This window comes from Tursiops truncatus, chromosome 10 (genome assembly GCF_011762595.2).
Source record: "Tursiops truncatus isolate mTurTru1 chromosome 10, mTurTru1.mat.Y, whole genome shotgun sequence".
Lineage (NCBI taxonomy): Eukaryota > Metazoa > Chordata > Mammalia > Artiodactyla > Delphinidae > Tursiops > Tursiops truncatus.
Window position 1 is genome coordinate 52247056 of NC_047043.1, and position 19841 is coordinate 52266896.

A 19841-nucleotide genomic window follows, 5' to 3' on the forward strand; every position below is an offset into this window, starting at 1 on the left:
ATTTGTTCTTTGTGTTTAATTTTTGACAGTTTGATTAATATGTGTTTTGGTGTGTTTCTCCTTGGATTTATCCTGTATGGGACTCTGCACTTCCTGGACTTGACTGACTATTTCCTTTACCATATTAGGGAAGTTTTCAAGTATAATCTGTTCAAATATTTTCTCAGTCCCTTTCTTTTTCTCTTCTTCTTCTGGAACCCTTATAATTCGAATGTTGGTGAGTTTAATGTTGTCCCAGAGGTCTCTGAGAGTGTCCTTAATTCTTTTCATTTTTTTTCTTTATTCTGCTGTGCAGTATTTATTTCCATTGTTTTATCTTCCAGGTCACTTATCCGTTTTTCTGCCTCACTTATTCTGCTATTGATCCCTTCTAGAGTATTTTTAATTTCATTTATTGTGTTGTTCATCACTGTTTGTTTGCACTTTAGTTCTTCTAGGTCCTTGTTGAACATTTCTTGTATTTTGTCCATTCTGTTTCCAAGATTTTGGATCATCTTTACTATCATTATTCTGAATTCTTTTTCAGGTAGACTGCCTATTTCCTCTTCATTTATTAGGTCTGGTGGGTTTTGCCTTGCTCCTTCAACTGCTGTGTGTTTTTCTGTCTTCTCATTTTGCTTAACTTACTGTGTTTGGGGTCTCCTTTTCGCAGGCTGCAGGTTCGTAGTTCCCATTGTTTTTGGTGTTTGTCCCCTGTGGCTAAGGTTGGTTCAGTGGGTTGTGTAGGCTTCCTGGTGTATGGGACGAGTGCCTGTGTTCTAGTGGATGAGGCTGGATCTTGTCTTTCTGGGGGGCAGGTCCACGTCTGGTGGTGTGTTTTGGGGTGTCTGTGACCTTATTATGATTTTAAGCAGCCTCTGTGCTAATGGATGGGGTTGTGTTCCTGTCTTGCTAGTTGTTTGGCATAGGGTGTCCTGCACTGTAGCTTGCTGGTTTTGAGTGGAGCTGGGTCTTGGCATTGAAATGGAGATCTCTGGGAGGTTTTCGCCATTTGATATTATGTGGAGCTGGGAGGTGTCTTGTGCACCAGTGTACTGAACTTGGCTCTCCCACCTCAGTGGCACAGCCCTGATGCCTGGCTGGAGCACCAACAGCCTGTTCTCCATACGGCTCAGAATAAAAGGGAGAAAAAAAAAGAAAAAAAGAAGAAGTTAAAATAAAATAAAATAAAGTAAAATAAAATAAAATAAAGTTATCAAAATAAAAAATAAAATATATGGGCTTCCCTGGTGGCACAGTGGTTGAGAGTCCACCTACCATTGCAGGGGACATGGGTTTGTGCCCTGGTCTGGGAAGATCCCACATGCCACGGAGCGGCTAGGCCCGTGAGCCATGGCTGCTGAGCCTGCACGTCCGGAGCCTGTGCTCCACAATGGGAGAGGCCACAACAGTGAGAGGCCTGCATACCACAAAAATAAATAAATAAATAAATAAAATAAAATAAAATAAAAAATAATTATTAAGAAAAAAATTTTAAAGTAAAAAAAAACCAACGGACAGAATCCTAGGAAAAATGGTAAAACGAAGCTATACAGACAAAATCACACACAGAAGCATACACATACATACTCACAGAAAGAGAAAAAGGGAAAAAAATATATCTATCGTTGCTCCCAAAGTCTACCTCCTCAATTTGAGATGATTCATTGTCTATTCAGGTATTCCAGAGATGCAGGGTACATCAGGGTGATTGTGGAGATTTAATCCGCTGCATCTGAGGCTGCTGGGAGAAATTTCCCTTTCTCTTCTTTGTTCGCACAGCTTCCGGGGTTCAGCTTTGGATTTGGCCCCGCCTCTGCGTGTAGGGAGCGTGAGGGCGTCTGTTCATCGCTCAGAGAGGACGGGGTTAAGGAAGCAGCTGATTCGGGCGCTCTGGCTCACTCAGGCCGGGGGCAGGGAGGGGTATGAAATGCGGGGCGAGCCTGCGGCGGCAGAGGCCGGCATGACGTTGCACCAGCCTGAGGCGCACCGTGCATTCTCCCGGGGAAGTCGTCCCTGGATCCTGGGACTCTGGCATGGCGGGCCGCACAGCCTCCCAGGAGGGGCGGTGTGGAGAGTGACCTGTGCTCGCCCACAGGCTTCTTGGTGGCGGCAGCAGCGGCCTTAGCGTCTCATGCCTGTCTCTGGGGTCTGCGCTGATAGCCGCCGCTCGCGGCCATCTCTGGAGGCCCTTTAAGCGGTGCTCTTAATCCCCTCTCCTTGCGCACCAGGAAACAAAGAGGTAAGAAAAAGTCTCTTGTCTCTTCGGCAGTTCCAGTCTTTTCCGGAGTCCCTCCCGGCTAGCTGTGGCGCACTAGTCTCCTTCAGGCTGTATTCACGCTGCCAACCCCCCGTCCTCTCCCTGGGATCCGACCTCTGAAGCGCAAGCCTCAGCTCTCAGCCCCCGACCGCCCTGGCCGGTGAGCAGACAAGCCTCTCAGGCTGGCGAGTGCTGGTCGGCACCAATCCTCTGTGCGGGAATCTCTCCGCTTTGCCCTCCGCGCCCCTGTGGCTGCGATCTCCTCTGTGTCGTTGAAGCTTCCCCCCCGCCACCCGCAGTGTCCGCCCGTGAAGGGGCTTCTAGTGTGTGGAAACCGTTCCTCCTTCACAGCTTCTTCCCACTGGTGCACGTCCCGTCCCTATTCTTTTTTCTCTGTTTATTCCTGTTTTTTTTTTTTGCCCTACTTAGGTACGTGGGGAGTTTCTTGCCTTTTGGGAGGTCTGAGGTCTTCTGCTAGCATTCAGTAGGTGTTCTGTAGGAGTTGTTCCACGTGTAGATGCATTTCTGATGTATTTGTGGGAAGGAAGGTGATCTCCGCGTCTTACTCCTTCACCATCTTGAAGCTCCTTCTAGGCTCAGTGTTGGAGGAAGCTTTAGCTGCATCATTCCATCTTTGCCCAGGAGGCAGTTAGCAAAGGTGGGAGGTGAGTGACACGTATGGGCAGCAGTGATGCTACAGAAATGGCGAGGAGAGGCAGCTCCAAGATAAATCAGAAGAGAAGAAAATCCAGATTTCACGTGACTTGTTGGGGTGGGGTGGAGGGGGGCAGAGGAGAGGGGGGAGCAAGATGAGGCCCTGGGAGGAGCCCAGAGGCAGAGATGCAGTTATTAAAGTAGAAATAACATGCAAATAGCTTTGTGGCTTTTTCTTAAAACCATATTTTATTTGAAACTGATTGTTTCCTTGGTTATATTTGTCCTTGCTGAGAAATTTTGCAGAAGAGACTAAATTCTCCAGTAATGCTGTTTCTCAGTTGCTGCGATCATCTTGACCCTAAAGGTATCAAATAGGCAGCTCGCTCAGAGTGCTGGTGACTGTTGGGCTTCTCAAAACTGAGGAAATTTAAGAGTGTGAACTTCAGCAAAACATTATTGCTGCACGTGTGAGTGCAATTCTTTCTTCTTAGTCCAAGGTCCTTGGTTTCTCCCTCCCCACCCTTCCTCATTTATTCCTCAAACATTTATTGAGCATCTACTATGCAGCAGCTGGGATACACAGGTAAACAAGACAGATATGGTCCGTATCTGCCCAGGGTCGATATGGTGGGAGCTGAGAAGTTCCTCATTAATTTATATGTTCAATAAACATTCCTGCAGTGCCTGATATTTGATAGTCTCTGTGCTAGGCATTGGGCCTACAGGGTTGAAAAAGAGAGATATGGCCCATGCCTCTGTGCCGTTTATAATCTGGGTGGGGAGAGATGTCAAACAACGAAGTTCATAAAATAAAAATATAGTGACCTAGTTTGGAGGATGCTTAGTGGTCCAGTGAACACAGGTATCTTTCCTCATTGGTTCAAGTTTCATGGATATGTTCCACCTTGAACTGTGGAAATGTACATTTATGTGATAGAATAATTGTGTGTGTAACAATTGTGTATGTTTGCTTCTTCATTCATTCACAAGAGGGGGCGGCTTCCTTGGGCAACACAGATCTCAAGTTAAGGTCTTGCAACCTTGTTGGCTGCTTTTTCTTGTCACCAAGGAGACCCAAGGGGTCAGTGGTGGAGGGTGGGGGCAGATTTTACGTGCCCTGTAAGAGGGGCTCTTCAGAGTTGTGTTGTTGGAAAACCAAAGGCCAGCTGGGGACAGCGAATTGTAGCCACAGTTGGGACTCCTGCTCTCATTGCTTTCAGTGGTCTTGTCATATTCCCAAGTCCGTGCCTTGAAACCTGAGACCTACTCCTGCTAGGATGAGGTTCTGACGTTTTATGTCTGAAATAAGGTAGGAAGAGCCACAGACATCACTTATTCTTCCGTGTCTTTGTTATAGTGATTGAACCTGTACATGCAGGAGGTGATACGTGCAGCTCTTCCCAATGTCCTGTAGTAACAAAGGAAAGGCCTCTAGGACCCCATGCCACTGCCCCAGCGCAGCAGACAGAGCCACTGGGAGCCCCAAAGGCCCTTCTGGCTGTGAGCTCTTTAGACAAGCCTCTTCTCCTCTGTTCCTCTGTAAACAGTGCTGATCTCACAAGGTTTTATGAGCATTTAATGATACATGCCTCATAAAAAGTATTTTATAATCATTAGGCCACCGGAATGATGGCTGCTGTTGGTTGTTGTTATAATGATGTCCTTGATTCTCACATTCTGCATGTATAGGGCGCTTAGGAGGGTTATAGCAGATTATGTCCTCCAAAGAAAGCACAATACCCCTCCCACCTCACATGTGGCCTTACCACTCCCCTCTCAAGAAGTATGGCCTATTTCTCCATCCCCTTGATCTGGGTTGACCTCATGACCCCATTGGCTGCTTTGGCCAATGGAATATGGCAGAGTGACACTGTGTCAGTGCTGGGTGTAGCCAGCCTGCGAAGTCTGCCCTTGCCCCTTGGAGCCAGCTGCCAGGTAAGAGGTGTGACTGTCCTGAGACTGCCAGGCGATGTTCCCCCTGGAGAGAAAGAAAGGCCAAGAGCAGAAGGGTATACTAGTCATCCTGTGAAGAAGCCAGCTTGGAGATGGATTTTTCCAGCCCAGTCTCCTCAATTCCCAACTCAATTCCTGAATTCCCAATCCACTGAATTGTGAAAAAAATAGTAGTTGTGTTAAGATATGCAGTGTTGGGGGTAGTTGGTGACCCAGCAGTAGAAAATGAAACAGTCCTTTGTTCCTCTTCCAGGTTTGTGTGTCTTTTCTCCAAAGCCTTGCTAATTGTGTTGAACTGAGAAAAGCAGAGGCTTTTCCAGCCAAGGTGGTCTGCTGTGTGAATCTTGACTCAGCCGCCTATTAGCTGTGTGTTCATGTAACGCTTTGAACTTCAGCTTTTTGACCTAATACAGGGCCTCCCAGAGTTTTGGTGAGACTGCAATGATCCCATTCAGTTGCAAGTGGCTTGCAGTGTTTCTGGCCCTTATTGTCTGCCAGGCATTAGTTGGGAATCAAGGAACCTTCTGAGGCTCTGTGGGACACCTGCTGGTCAATCCTGCAGCCCTGGTGGGGTTAGCTCCCAGGAGTACTGGAGGTTGATGTATTCTGGGGCTGGCTTTCAGGATGGGGAGGGGAAAGATGGCGTAGTGTGGAGGCTTCAAATGCAGCTCGTGGCTCCTTAGTACCTACTACGTGTGCCAAACCTCTCTGTAACCTCTGTGTTATTCCCTTAATCCTTATCTCCATTTTACAGATGGGGAAACTGAGGCTCAGAGAACTGGTGTGGCTTATCTAAGGACCTATGCTAGCAGTGATGGAGCTAGAGTAAGAAATCAGGTTCCTGGACACCAAGTCCAATGTGATTTGAGGCAATCACTTAGAATTTTTGACCTCAGCACAAGGTGGGGAAGATAACAAGAGTATTCAAGAGGCATATCATTTTAATCTTAAAGCACTGCAATGCAGTGACTCTTTGAACAACATGAAAAATATTGAATTCTTTTAAAGCTGCAAACACCAGAAGTTTACTCCTTCCAGTTGATGGTTCTTGGCAAAAATAGGCTTAAATAGCATCTTATTCTTCCTGTTTTCCTTCTGTTTTGAGCATGTGTGTTCTTCTGTTCTGGAAGTTTTTCTTGACAGAAGCAGAGAGGCTTTTGACAAACAACTTTAATATTCTTTTGTGTCTGCTGGCTCTAATGATCCTACAAGCTTACAAGGTCACTGTTAAGATTAAATGAGTCATTGGAGGCAGATGTTGACACATCGTTATTTAAATCTGGAGCTGCAGGAGGACTCTCAGCCCCCGAGCTCTGATTCACTCTCCAAACGAACACCCCAAATTCCACACGGCCTGCTGAGCGGACAGCAGTCCGCTGCTGTTGTCCCTACTGTGGACAACAGTAGGGAAACAAGCTTGCTCTGCTGTTGCCTTGTTCTGTGTGATGAGAAAGCCCTGCTTTCTGTTGGTGTGGAGAGAATGAACGTGGTCCAGGAGACCTGGGCTCCTATCTTGTCTCTAGCCCCGGCTATGGGCTCTGTCTTTTCACCTGTTCGTCAGAGCCCTTCCTGTAAATGGTGCTGACACATTTATTTATGCAGTAAAATGGATTATCTTGAGTGTCCAGCTTGATGAAATTTTACAGATATATCCTCCAAGTGAGCATCAGTCAGATCAAGACATGGAACGTTTTCCCCACCTCAGAAGGCCCCCTTGTGCCCCTTCCCAATCAGTGACCCCTATGCTGACTTCTGACCCCATGAATTAGTTGTGTCTGTTCTAGAATTTCACATAAAAGGAATCAAATGACATGTACACTTTAGTGTCTGGCTCTTTTGCTCAGCAAAATGCCTGTGAGGTTTATCCATGGTGTCATGTTATCAGTAATTTTTTCTTTTTCATTACTGAGTAGTGTTCCATTGTATGGATATGCCACAATTTGTTTATCCATTCTCCTGTTCACGGACATCTGGGCTGTTTCCAAACTTTGGCTATTATGAGTACAGTTGCTATAGCTACTCTCTTTTTTAAAATTTAAATTTATAATTGAAAAATTTAATTATTTTTAAATTAAGTTGATTTATGATATTGTATTAGTTTCAGGTATACAGCAAAGTGATTCAGTTTTATATGTATATATATATATTTTTTCAGATTCTTTTCCATTATAGGTTATCACAAGATGTTGAATATTTTTCCCTGTGTTATACAGTAAACCTTGGTGCTTATCTATTTTATGTATAGTAAGTTGTATTTGTTAATTCCATACTCCTAGTTTGTCCCTCCCTCCCTCCCTCCCTCTTCCCTTTGGTAGCCATAGTTTGTTTTCTATGTCTCTCAGTCTGTTTCTGTTTTGCACATAGATTCATTTGTATTATTTTTTAGATTCCACATATAAGTAAGATCAAGTAATATTTATCTTTCTCTGTCTGACTTGCTTTGCTTAGTATGAAAATCTCTAGGTCCATCCATGTTGCTGCAAATGGCAATATTTCATTTTTTTTATGGCCGAGTAATATTCCATTGTGTATATGTACCATGTCTTCTTAAACCAATCATCTGTTTATGGACATTTAGGTTGTTTCCGTGTCTTGGCAAGTGTAAATAGTGGCTATTATCTATTCTGGTACACATCGTTTTGTAGATTTAAGTTTTCGTTTCTCTTGAGTCAGTACTTAGAAATGGGATTGTGGCGTCATAGGGTAGGCATATCTTCAGTTTTATCAGAAACTGCCCAGGAGTTCAAAGGCATCTCTATGGCAATAAGCTCCTTGGTGTTTCCAGGAAGGGGGAGGCTGGGGAGCTCAGGAATTGGGCCGGTAGTGACCTGTTCTTCCGTTGAAATAACTCGGTCCTGTTGACCTGTTATTTCTAAGTCACCAGGAATGGGGGCGAAAATGAGCCTCAGGGCTGTTCACATGTCTCTCATCGGGAGAGTCCTTGAATCTCTCTGAATCTCTGTTTTCCCATCTGTAAGATGGAAATAACAGTACCTATTGGGAAGAATGATTGGGCAGATGAGAAGTACTCATGTAAAATACCAAGCGCTGTGCCTATGATCTAGTAAGACCCCAACAAATAGCAGTTTTCTTCATCTCAAGGGAAGAAAATAAAATACTTGTTACCAATGTGGATATGGGTGCATGTGGGCAACGTGGCTGTGTCACTGGTGACAGCTCTGCGCCTGGCAGAGGCATTTACTCTCCCTGGCCATTACGCTTCCTTATCTAAAACCAGGAAGAAGGTTCTTACGATGACGGCCTCTGGGGATTGTAATTAGTGTGTGGTGAGGGCAAGATGCATTCCTCACTTGCCCTTATTTGCTGTGTAGTGTTCATGTGATCGACACTTTTGATGTGTAGTTGCCGGATGTTGGCAGAGGGTGAAATTGAATTGAAGTTGTGTATTCCAGCACCAAAATACTGGCTACATGTAGAGCTCATATAGCCTCATTCGTGGCGGTGTACCTTATAAAATACCAGATTTTCATAATGGAAAAATAAGAGTATTAGAGAAAAACATCAAAAGCTTCCTTTTTATAATTCTCTTAATAAAAGCAGATTGTTTATTATCTGGGCTGTGGGTTGCTATGGAGACATGAGGGTGCTGAATTAGAAGAGGACTGAAGTGGATATTCTAATATGGACAGGCATAGCTTATACACACTTAGAAAAAAAATACTGTGTTTTAGAAACAGGCTCGACATGTTGTGGAGAGTGTTTTATGGTATCAATAAAATTTCCTGAGTTTCTGTGTCAGACTGGCCTCTGTTTGCTAGGTTACCCATTTAATCCCCATTGTATTTTATTTCTCAGTCATAGTTGAGATAGTTTTGTCATTCATTCATTCATTCATCCATTCATCAGTAAGTAGCTTTTGGTAGCATATGTGTCCACATTCTGAGGGATATTCAAAGCAGTAAAACATGTGGTCTCTCAGGGTGATTTCATGAGAGCAGGGGCACATCCTTGATACTGGCTGACTTTCCTCTCTGAATTAGTCTACATTCAATCACTGTATTCAGTGATTTTAACACTGGGGAAATTTAGTGTAAAGAATTTTAAATCTATGATAAGATAGTATGTGTAAAGATGGGAAAAGAACTCTAAAAGTACCCATGGAATGACAGATGTGGAAGGGGGTGTCCAGTCCTCACTGGAGGAGGTCTGGTTGCAGCACCCGGGACGATGGGAGAGTTTGCTGGGTTATAGGAGACCTAGTTCATAGTAACTGGGCAAATGGCAACAACCCTATGGGGTGTGGGTGAGCTGAGCCCACCAGGGCTGCAGAGGGAGTTGGGGAGGTGTTGCTGTGGGGTGGCAGCTGGGAGCTTTCAGTGTCTGCACCCAGAGGGCTACAGCAAGGTGGTCTCTGGGCCTTGGTGGGGAATGCGAGGTCGCTGGGGGACGGTTTACTTTGGGCGTGCATCCGGGGCAGAGTGCCTTTGGTTGGCCCACCCACTTGAACGGCTGACAGAACGTGCAGGTGGAGCTAGGAAAAGCAAAACAGAGCAAGATGAATCCGGAAGAGAAGTCTCCGCCTCCTGCGATGTCCCGCCAGCGCCCTCTACTGACAAACCTAATATTGTGTTCACCGTGAAGGAGAAATGCTTGTTATCACAGGGCAGGTATTGAAGGGTAAATTTGGAGCTGAGAAGCAGTAAATCAATAACTGGCCCACCATCCGGGTTCTGGTTTATCTTGTAAAATCATTGAAAATATTTGACTTTCACAACCATCCCCAAAGAGGCTTCATGGGCTGCAAAGATGGAAAGTTTAACAAAGGGTTCCTTCAAAGCAAATCCTTTAGAGAGAATGACTCCCTTGTCCTTCTCTGCTGAAAGGGAGTTTATATCCATTTGGTTTACAGACTTGGAATCACGAGGACATGGGCTTGAGCCCCAGCTCTACCACTCACCAGCTGTATGATTTGGACACTTTGCAGTGATGTCCTTGGTAGTTCAGATACCAGTGTGTGCCTAATGGTACCCCAGAGTTACAGCTTTCCCATCATATCAGAGGCTCAGCCACCATCTCCTAAAGAAGAGGTCAACACATTTTTCCTGGAATGGTCAGGTAGTAAATATTTTAGGCTTTGCAGGTCATGATGTCTCTGTTGCAACTATCCAGTTTGGTCTTTGCAGAGCAAAAGCATCCACAGACAACAAGCACATGAATGGGCATGGCTCTTTGTTGGGAGGGATGTCCAGGATTGGATCTAACTGTGCTGGGACCAGTGTGTCCCCAGTCACGCTCTGGCTCTTGTGTTACACTGACCTCTCCCTTCCCAGACAAAATTTTCTCTCAGGTCTGTTGACTTACCCTGCTGTGGGTTTTGGTTGGAGCCCCTGAAGATATCCTAATGAATTGTCCTGTCTTTGAATCTGGAGCATCAGGGGTTGGGGTCTTGATTGCTTCCTACCTAGAATGCCCCAGGCTTATTTAAACTTGGTCTTTAGGATCCAGCTCTGCAAACCCAGTAAGGTGGCAGCTTTTGCTAAGTTACTCAAAAAATAAGATGTTGTTAATCTACAAACAATAAATGCTGGAGAGGATGGGGAGAAAAGGGAACCTTCCTACACTGTTGGTGGGAATGTAAATTGTTATAGACACTATGGAGGTTCCTTAAAAAACTTAAAATAGAACTACCATATGATCTTGCAATCCCATTCCTGGACATATATCTGGAGAAAACCACAATGTTAAAGGATACATGCACCCCAGTGTTCATTGCAGCACTATTTACAACAGCAAGGACATGGAAGCAACCTAAATGTCATCAACAGATGAATGGATAAAGAAGATGTGGTACATATGTACAATGGAATATTACTCAGCCATAAAAAAGAATGAAATAATGCCATTTGCAGCAACATGGATGGACCTAGAGATGATCATACTAAGTGAAGTAAGACAGATTAAGACAAGTATCATGTGATATCACTCACATGTAGACTCTAAAGATACAAATGAACTTATTTACAAAACAGAAACAGATTTACTTACAGATATCAAAAACAAATTTATGGTTGCCAAGGGGGAAATGTGGTGGGAAGGGATAAATCAGGGGCTTGGGATGAACATATACACACTACTATATATAAAATAGATAACCAACAAGGACCTACTGTATAGCACAGGGAACTCTCAGTATTCTGTGATAAACTATATAAGAAAAGAATATAAAAAAGAATGAGTATATGTACATATATAACTGAATCATGTTGCTGTACATCTGAAACTAACACAACATTGTATATCAGCTATACTCCAATAAAATTAAAATATTAAAAAAAGACAAAAACCCCCACAGAATGTTGTTAGACAGCCCTTTCAGTGATGCACTGTGGAGCAAAGAAGATCCACTTTCCTGTTGAAGGAGCAGCCATGACAGTACAACATACGTGGCTCTGTTGTTTTATTGTTGCTATAGCTACTAAATGTAAAAAGTTGTCACTGGGGCTTCCCTGGTGGCGCAGTGGTTGAGAGTCCACCTGCTGATGCAGGGGACACGGGTTCGTGCCCTGGTCTGGGAAGATCCCACATGCCGCAGAGCAGCTGGGCCCGTGAGCCATGGCCGCTGAGCCTGCGTGTCCGGAGCCTGTGCTCCGCAACGGGAGAGGCCACAACAGTGAGAGGCCCGCGTACCGCAAAAAAAAAAAAGTTGTCACTGTAGGCAAAAGATCATCTGTTATTGTCACCTGTGGATTTTCTTGGCCAGAGGAATTATGGTAAATTTGAATATATCAGATAATGAATTTTAAGGAAAAGTAGGGGCCAATAGAGTAAAACATTAAAATAATTGCCCCGGTGGTAGGGGGGTGAATCTCCTCAGACAGACATCTGTCAACATGCCTGTATCCTGGGTTGGTCCTTGAGCCCAGCTGCTGACCCTACCCCACCAGCTCATATGATAAGGTAACCACCGCACCCTGGCATTTTCCTTGCCTTTTTTTTAGCTCTATTTAAATTCTGGGGCAGAAGGGTTGATACTGAGATATTTACGCCCTTTTAATAACTGCTGCTTAAGCTGCTTCTTTGACAGACAAATTCTAATTAAACAGTATTATAAGTTGCAGAAACACAACAGCTCTCGGTGCTTTTCCTATGTCATGTCACATCTGAAAAAGCCACATCCTGTAACTTGCAGATACATTTTTAGGAACTGAATCCATGAAGTTGCACCGGCTGTTTCTCCAGAGATGTAGGTTAGGCTAACACCCTCTTCTTTTTTTTTTTTTTTTTATTTCTTAGAGGAAACTATTTTTAGGCAGTAAATTAATGGTAGGGAAGTTAAGGTCACAGAGATTTGTATTTCTTGGCAGAAAATTCTGCCCTTGGCTTAGGAATGTTACAACAGCCCCTTAAGTGACTGAGCTGGGATTTGAACCCATGTCTTCCTGGCAGCATACATTCCGGGAAATAAAAGGAAAATGAAAAACAACAACACAACAACAACAATAACAAAATACAAACAAAGGTGCTTGATTTTTGGATATATTGATTTGACTTGGATTTGAGGAATGTAGGGTAATTTGAGTAGTGATATTCTACTGAACTGGAAGTGTAGACCTGGAACTTGCATGACAAGTGCAGAGTAGAGATTTAATTGTGAGAGTCTCCTGTTTGCAGCTTCATTTTTTAAATCCAGTGCTCTTCGTTTAACCTCATTAACTGGCATGTTTTATAGGTCACAGTGGAAGAAGCACTAGAAGGGAGTCAAGAAAAGCTTCCTATACTGAGTGCTGCTTTTATTTAAAGCTGTGTGCCTTTGGGCAAGTCACTTAACCTCTCTGATTCTGGAAATTGAGTCACCAAATCTGAGTTTGGTGGAAGTGGTAGGCATTCAGGCTAAACTGGGCTTGTTCACATGGCAGGCATAGGGTTCCATGACAGTGAGTAGAAGCAGCCAGGTCTTAATTACTCTTCTGTCACTTTCTATTGGTGAAAGCAAATTACAAGGCCGGCCCAATGCCAGGAGCTGTGAAATAACATTGTGAAGACATAAGAAAAGAGAGAGGAGAATTATCACAAGCAGTCTACACTGGGTTAGTTTTCATTCTGGGATCTTTAAGGAAGATAAGTGATTAATAATGTGGTCAATTGGGTGTGTGATCTGCCTGTGTTATGACTTTAGCCAAGAGGAGAGACAGGTGCAAACAGCAGAGAGAACACTGCACAAGGAATCACAACTTGCTCGCTGTATGACCTTGGATGAAATACTTACCTTGTCAGAACTTCAATTTTTTATCCCAAGGTTCCCCAGAAACTTTATTATGTCTGTTCTATTCTGGGCGCTAGAGTCACAGATGAAAAAAAACGAGGTGACCCTTGTGAGTTTCTGCAGTTGCGTGTATCAGTGATTGGCGAGGGAGGGACCCTAGTACCAGCCACTTCCATCAGTTAAGCGTTGTCTGGTTTGCTCGCATGCTGTCCAGGGCAGCTTTGAGCCTGGACCCTTGTTTCCCTGAAGGAGCTGAGGACCGGCAGGCAAACAATGTTCCCTGCACCGAGGCAGGCAGCCACTTCCCTGTGGGAAATCTCCCTTTAACTCAGCTTTTGAATTTCTTGACCCCTTTGGGGGCCATGGGTTGGTAAAGACTGCAAGCGCATATATATTCTGCTCACTTGTCCTGGTTGATTTTCAACTTTGTTTTCCAGCTGTGAAAAACATCTATATGGATGGCAGTAATTGGGAATTTAATAATTTTTTGATGTTTCTTGTGGTGCTTGGGAAATCCTCTGAGAATGATCTATGTATTTTCAGTTACCCCATTCTGTGCTAAAACTCTGTGCTGAAACTATACATAAATTTTATTCTCTCTTTTTCTTTCTTTCTTTCTTTTTTTTTTAAAAGCACAAAGCAGGCTAACTTTAAAGTCAAGTTTCCTTTTTAGTCAGGTGTCTGTATCAGGTCCTTATTTTTTCCTTTTGTTTTTATTGCTATAGTGTTCTTTATTACTTTTTCCCAAGTCACTTTAGAAATAAAAAAGGTGTGGGAATAAAACCACCGGAGTCAGAGATTCAGACAATCTGAACGTTGTCTCCCCATGAGAATTACTCTTGTGGCTGGAACAGGATGCTAGTGTGTTTTTTTTACTTGATGTTATTTGATTACTGGTTCATCAAAACTTTATCAGCTCTATTGCATTGACTCCCAAAAGCTTGAGAGTAACAGAGGAATTGCAAATAGTGCTCGTATCATATCACAGGACCTCCAACTTCACCGTCAAAGGAAGCAATGCAAAGGAGTGGAACATTTTTGGAAGGAGCATGAAAGCATTTGGACGCAAGGCCCAGTTCTACAACTAAGGTGCTGGGTGACCTTGGAAAACCTGCTTCACCTCTCTTGCTCCCTTTACCTTAAAGAGGAAACTGCTTCCTGAAGTTACCTGTAAAATGTTTCCATTTCAGACCTAAAAAGAATCTCTCACTTCATGGATCTTAGGTTAAGAATTATTAAGGGTTCTGTGGGGTATTACCATAAATAAATACCATTGATATAGAGATTTTGATAATGTTGAAAGTCATACATGTCTTCTCCACTCCATGAAGCCCACCTCCTCCTTGGATGAACTCTAGGTACTGAGATCCTGGATTGGGAACTGTTGAGGTCTTGCCAGATCCTCACTTATCTAACAAAGGATGAGTCTGATGGGTCTTACAGAACAAGCAGGAGATCGAGGGTGCAGGGGTTGGGGGAGGGGGAGAGAACAAAAGTCAAAGCTCTGTGTGGGTCTGAATGTGTTTGTTGGCTATAGTAGTAGATTCATTTTTCTTTTCTTTTTAAAATAAATTTATTTATTTTATTTTTGGCTGTGTTGGGTCTTCGTTGCTGTGCGCGGGCTTTCTCTAGTTGTGGCGAGCAGGGGCTACTCTCCGTTGCGGTGCACGGGCTTCTCATTGTGGTGGCTTCTCTTGGTGCAGAGCACGGGCTCTAGGCGCACGGGCTTCAGTAGTTGTGGCACGTGGGCTCAGTAGTTGTGGCTCGCGGGCTCTAGAGCACAGGCTCAGTAGTTGTGGTGCACGGGCTTAGTTGCTCTGCGGCATGTGCGATCTTCCCTGGCCAGGGTTCGAACCCGTGTCCCCTGCATTGGCAGGCGGACTCTGAACCACTGCGCCACCAGGGAAGCCCAGATTCATTTTTCTTTGGGTCCAAATTCTCTGACGTGCATATTGATGGCACAAGTAGCATCACCTGTCATTTAGGGATGCTCCCTGGGAGTTTTGGGGTGAGACAACTCATTTCCACTACTCAGTCTACATTTTTGGGCCCCAGCCCAAAACATGAGTGACAAGTGGCATCTATGAGGTATGGAACAGGGGAATCAGGCAATTAATTATAGTGTCTTTTATTTGTCTAGAGAGGGAGGAACACCATTAGCACACTTTCTGGGCGAATTCCAAAAGATGTTTGTGGGCAGGAATGCTCTTTGTGATTGGACCTCACACCCTCCTTACCCTGTTGGAATGTCTTGGCCTGTCCATGGGTTACTATCCTGGATGGAGAGTAGAACTTGTGCCCCAAAGTCCAGGAGACATAACGTCCCACGCTCTTGCCCTTTCTGCTGATACAACTCTAACCATGCCTATTACCGTTAACCACCATTTGTTAAGTACCTGCTAGGGGGCAGGCAAGGTACATCTACATTTATCATCTCACTTAATACTGAAAACATCCCTTTACTGTAGGTAACATTATTGTCCTCATTTGGCTAATGTGGAAATTGAGGCACTGGGCTTCTTTTGTCTTCTTTACCCAGCTGGTCAGTAGTAGAGATGTGATTTGAAGTGAATCAGCTAGCCTCGAGAGTCTTCCTCTTAAATATCGTGTTGTGCTGTGTCCACAAACACATATGGCCATCTGTGTCTGACCACTAGGATCACAGGGATTAAAACACTGCCCACTGGCTCATATTTCTGCCACTAGTCTAAGCCCCTTTCAGTGGCTTGAGTCAGAGCTGTAGACGTGGTGGGTCACGAATGCTGCAGAAGCTTTGAGAGCAGAATCTTCGGAGGGTCCCTGAGAATATGCTATTGGAGCAAGTATACTGTAGCAGTTTCTTCCTGTTACTCAGCGGGACCTCGAGTCTGCTCCTGTCTGATCTCCATGTTAATTTCTTAACACTCTCCCCTTAGACTTTTAACTTCAGCAATATCAAAAAGCGTGTATTTCCTGAGTTCTCCATGCTCTCCTGCTGCCTGGGATGCTGGCCTCCTTCCCCATCCTTCACCTGGCGATGTTCTCTGTCCCTCCAGACTGACCAGATACCCTGCCTGGGCATTCTCTCGACATTCTTCTAGGTTTTTCCTGGTTCCCCAGAAGTCCTTATTCTCTGTCGAAAGTGACACCCACGGGGCGTTTACCATGGCAAATCCAAATGATTCGTCTCATGTCTGGTTCCTAAACTTCTCTAGGACTTGGACTGGATACTGTAAACCTAGCATCTCCTGAGTCTGGCTGGAAGATCTCTGATACACGTTTGGCACATTGCCAGTGCCAGACAAACCTGGATAATGTGCTCTTTTCCAAGTGAATAGTTAGCTTTCATTGCTTTTTTATTAGATTGAATCATACGAAATTGCTGTTTTCATAAGTTAAAATTGCTTGAATACCAGCATTTCAAATGTATATTTTTCTATTCCCGTGAGCATTTTCAATCTGTTCCTCTCCTGGGTTCCTTCCTTTCTGCTTTTACAAACCAAGGGTTTCCCCTGCATATCCTAAATACATCTTTTCCTTTTTCTGACACTGCCTTCCCTTGAGTCCTGAACTTCTGGAAGGAGTTGGCTATATTCAGTGTTTCCACGTCCGCAGCACCCACTCGTGCTTCAGTCTTTTGCCATCTGATCCCCCCTCTCTCTACTCTCCTGAAGCTGCTTCAGTTGTTTTCAGGCAGCCCTGGAAAAATAAATGCAGTCAATCAATTCTATATAATTAATTGATAACTACATGTGTATTATTTTAAAACGAGAGAGAATATATGGAGAGCATTTAGAAATGAGCCCCAAAAGATTTGGAGAATTCAAAGGCAAGAATCTTTATAATCTCAGAGAGGGTATATGTAAACTTTACTTACATTTCTGGAGCCAAATTAAAGAAGCCATAGAAATAGAGGGTTTTATAGAATCAAGACTAAGCAAATAAAACCATGCCATGGCACTTGTACCATCTACCCTCTTCAGTGGTGGGGAACACTCCTGGCTCCACCTCTTCTGGCCACGTAATTGACTCCTCTTCCCATCCCTGCCTGAGTCCTGCCCATGGGCATCCTCCACCCTCCTCCTCCCTTTGGGAGCCTCATGCATCTACCATTTGTGAACATCTGCACGTCCAGCTGTAATGTGTACTCCAGGCCGAATTTCGCTCTGGCTTTGGTGTATCAATAGGACTCAAACCAGGATTGTCATCTTTCTCCTCAAATTGCTTTCTCTTCCTGTTATTTCCCCCTTCAATGGTCCTTTTTAATGTTTTTGCCTCTGGGTCCACCTCTAGCATTTCTACCGTTCTTGTCCCACTGTCTAACCCTCACCCTGGACTGTTTCTTCCAGCATCCTAACTTTTTTCCACCTGTCTGCCAGCTCCACCCACTCACATGTTGAAAATAGTCCTTGATGAGGCTGACTTAATCACATTTGCATTTCCCACAGCAACTAGCACTGTGCTCAGGTTAAATAGGTCTTCGATACATATATGTTGAGTTCAGAAAAATTAATCTTTTAAATCACAGGTACAGTCAGACTGCATTGTTGTAAGTTTTGAAAAATAGAAGAAAGGAAAAAAAACTCACAAATCTACCACCCCAGCACACTGTTCCAGTCCCTTTGGTGTAGTCTCTCATGAGTTTCCCTGTTCCTATTTTTAGGTGAGGTTTACAAAGTTGTTATTGTTATCCCAGTGGTCCACCCAGAGCACAGAGTTTCTTAGCAAGGGCTGCATCCTAGCAATTAATGTTGCTCACCAAATTTTTCCGGCTCTCTGCCTTCCCAGTGGGATTGTACTTCCCAGCTCCCTGCAGTTAAGTGAGGATGTATGACCAGAACTGGCCGATGATCAATTCATTGCTGACCCCTCAGAGCATTCTCTCCATGGCTCTTCCATCAACTTTGGTCCTTGAGTGAGATCACAACACGGAGAAGCCCCCAAATGACCCATGATGGCCATGAAGTGGGAGTGAGAAAAAAAAGCTTTATTTTCAGCCCTTAACATTTTGGGTCTGTTACTGCAGTAAACCTTAGCTCAATTGGAGATGTAGATTTCTATTTCTGGGAGATTCTCTGATTTAACACCATCGTTTTACAGATAGAGAAACTGAGACTCAGACAAGGGAAATGGCCTAAGTCATACAGAGTCAGTCTTGGCACATGACTGGAGCCCAGGTTCGCTGACTCCTTGGACACTTTCCCCAGCAGCACCCTGGGTCCTGCATGCCGTCAGCCTTGCATGATGCTGCCCTGCTTTTCCTCTCTGTTTTGTGGTAGTATTTCTGCTGCAGAATGTGTGAGGCCAGGCTGTCCCTGGAGTATGGGTCGCTGAGCTGCTCTAATTTTCTACCTTGACAGGTCATTTGAGAGAGCCCAGGGGTCCACTTTTGGAGCCCTCTGCAAAATGCCATGATACAGGTGCCTACCTCAGAACTATGGCAGCTGGAAGAATGCTTCCTTTTCCAAATGATCACCTCGAGTTTAGGCAACAGCATCTCTGTGCGAGTGGGAGTTCAACAGTTCTACTTTGGAATTATCCGATGGTGACAAAATTCTCAGATTCAAAGGTATGAGGATAATTAGGACTCTCGTTAATCGTTCTGTATCCCTTTGCCCACCCCCACCCCCCAGCAATGAGATGCACACAGATTAATTACTGTCTGCTATATATAAACGTAGAGAAAAGCAATCTGCCTTGGAGAGGCAGAGGGTAACTGTCATTTAATACATCACAGCTTTCCGCACACCTGTTCTCCCTTTGCTGTTGCCATGGAAACCACACTTTATAAGAGAAGCTGTGCATAATTAGCATGGATAGAGGTCTATATCAGTCAGAATAATTTGGAAGAATACTAAAAACCCAAAGGAGCAGCCACAACTACTTGTCTCAGTAGGAAGGAATCAGATCTCCACTGTGTGGTAAGTGAGGAAGCAGTTAGAGTAGGAAATCAGCAAGATTAGCAGTTCTGGGTCAGCTGAAAAACAAGGAGCCAGCCTTCCTGCACTGGAGAGCAAGAAAACTTTGACATGAGTTTGACTCTTTCCTTTTAAGTGCTCTTTAGAGTCACACAAAGGAGATACAAAGCCAAACAAACGCGTGAATTAACTTGGAGGTGATGGGGCTCAGGTAGCCGGAGCTGTGCTTGAGTCAGGAGGGCTCTGCACATCTGGGGCACCCCTGCTGCAATGGCAGGCAGGGAGGCTGGGACTCCAAGGCTCCAACTGTGGGAGGAGCAGGTGGCTGAGGGTGGGGGTCCTTCAGGAACAGTGAGCAGCTTCCAAAGAGTGGGATTTTGTGAGTGGTTGAAATCACAAAATTTCCTTCTAGTGGTGGAAAGAATTTCAGAAATAATCGAGTTCAGATGCGCTAGTTTTGGGGGGACGAATGGGACTCACAGAGAGATGCAACTTGCCTGAGGTTTCAAAGCAGCTGGTGGCCAAGCTCTCTGGTTCTCACTAGTACTCTTTGCCAAGGCCACTGATTGGACCACCACTGGGTTGGTTTCCTGGTCAGAAATTCTTTGGTCCTTTATTACCATGGGGATGAAACTGAGCATGTGGCACCAAAAGCCATTTGGACTTTGGCATTTACAGTCTTTGACAGTTTCCCTTTAGGTGTGGACGTGCAAATTCATTCAGTCGTTCATTCATTCATGCAATACACATTCATTAAGTAAAACGGGATCATATTAAGTTCTTTTGAGATAACACACACAAAGCTGCCCGCAGACTGTAAATTTCCAGAGCTCTTACTGGATCCGTGTTTATATTAATCAATAGTCATTCA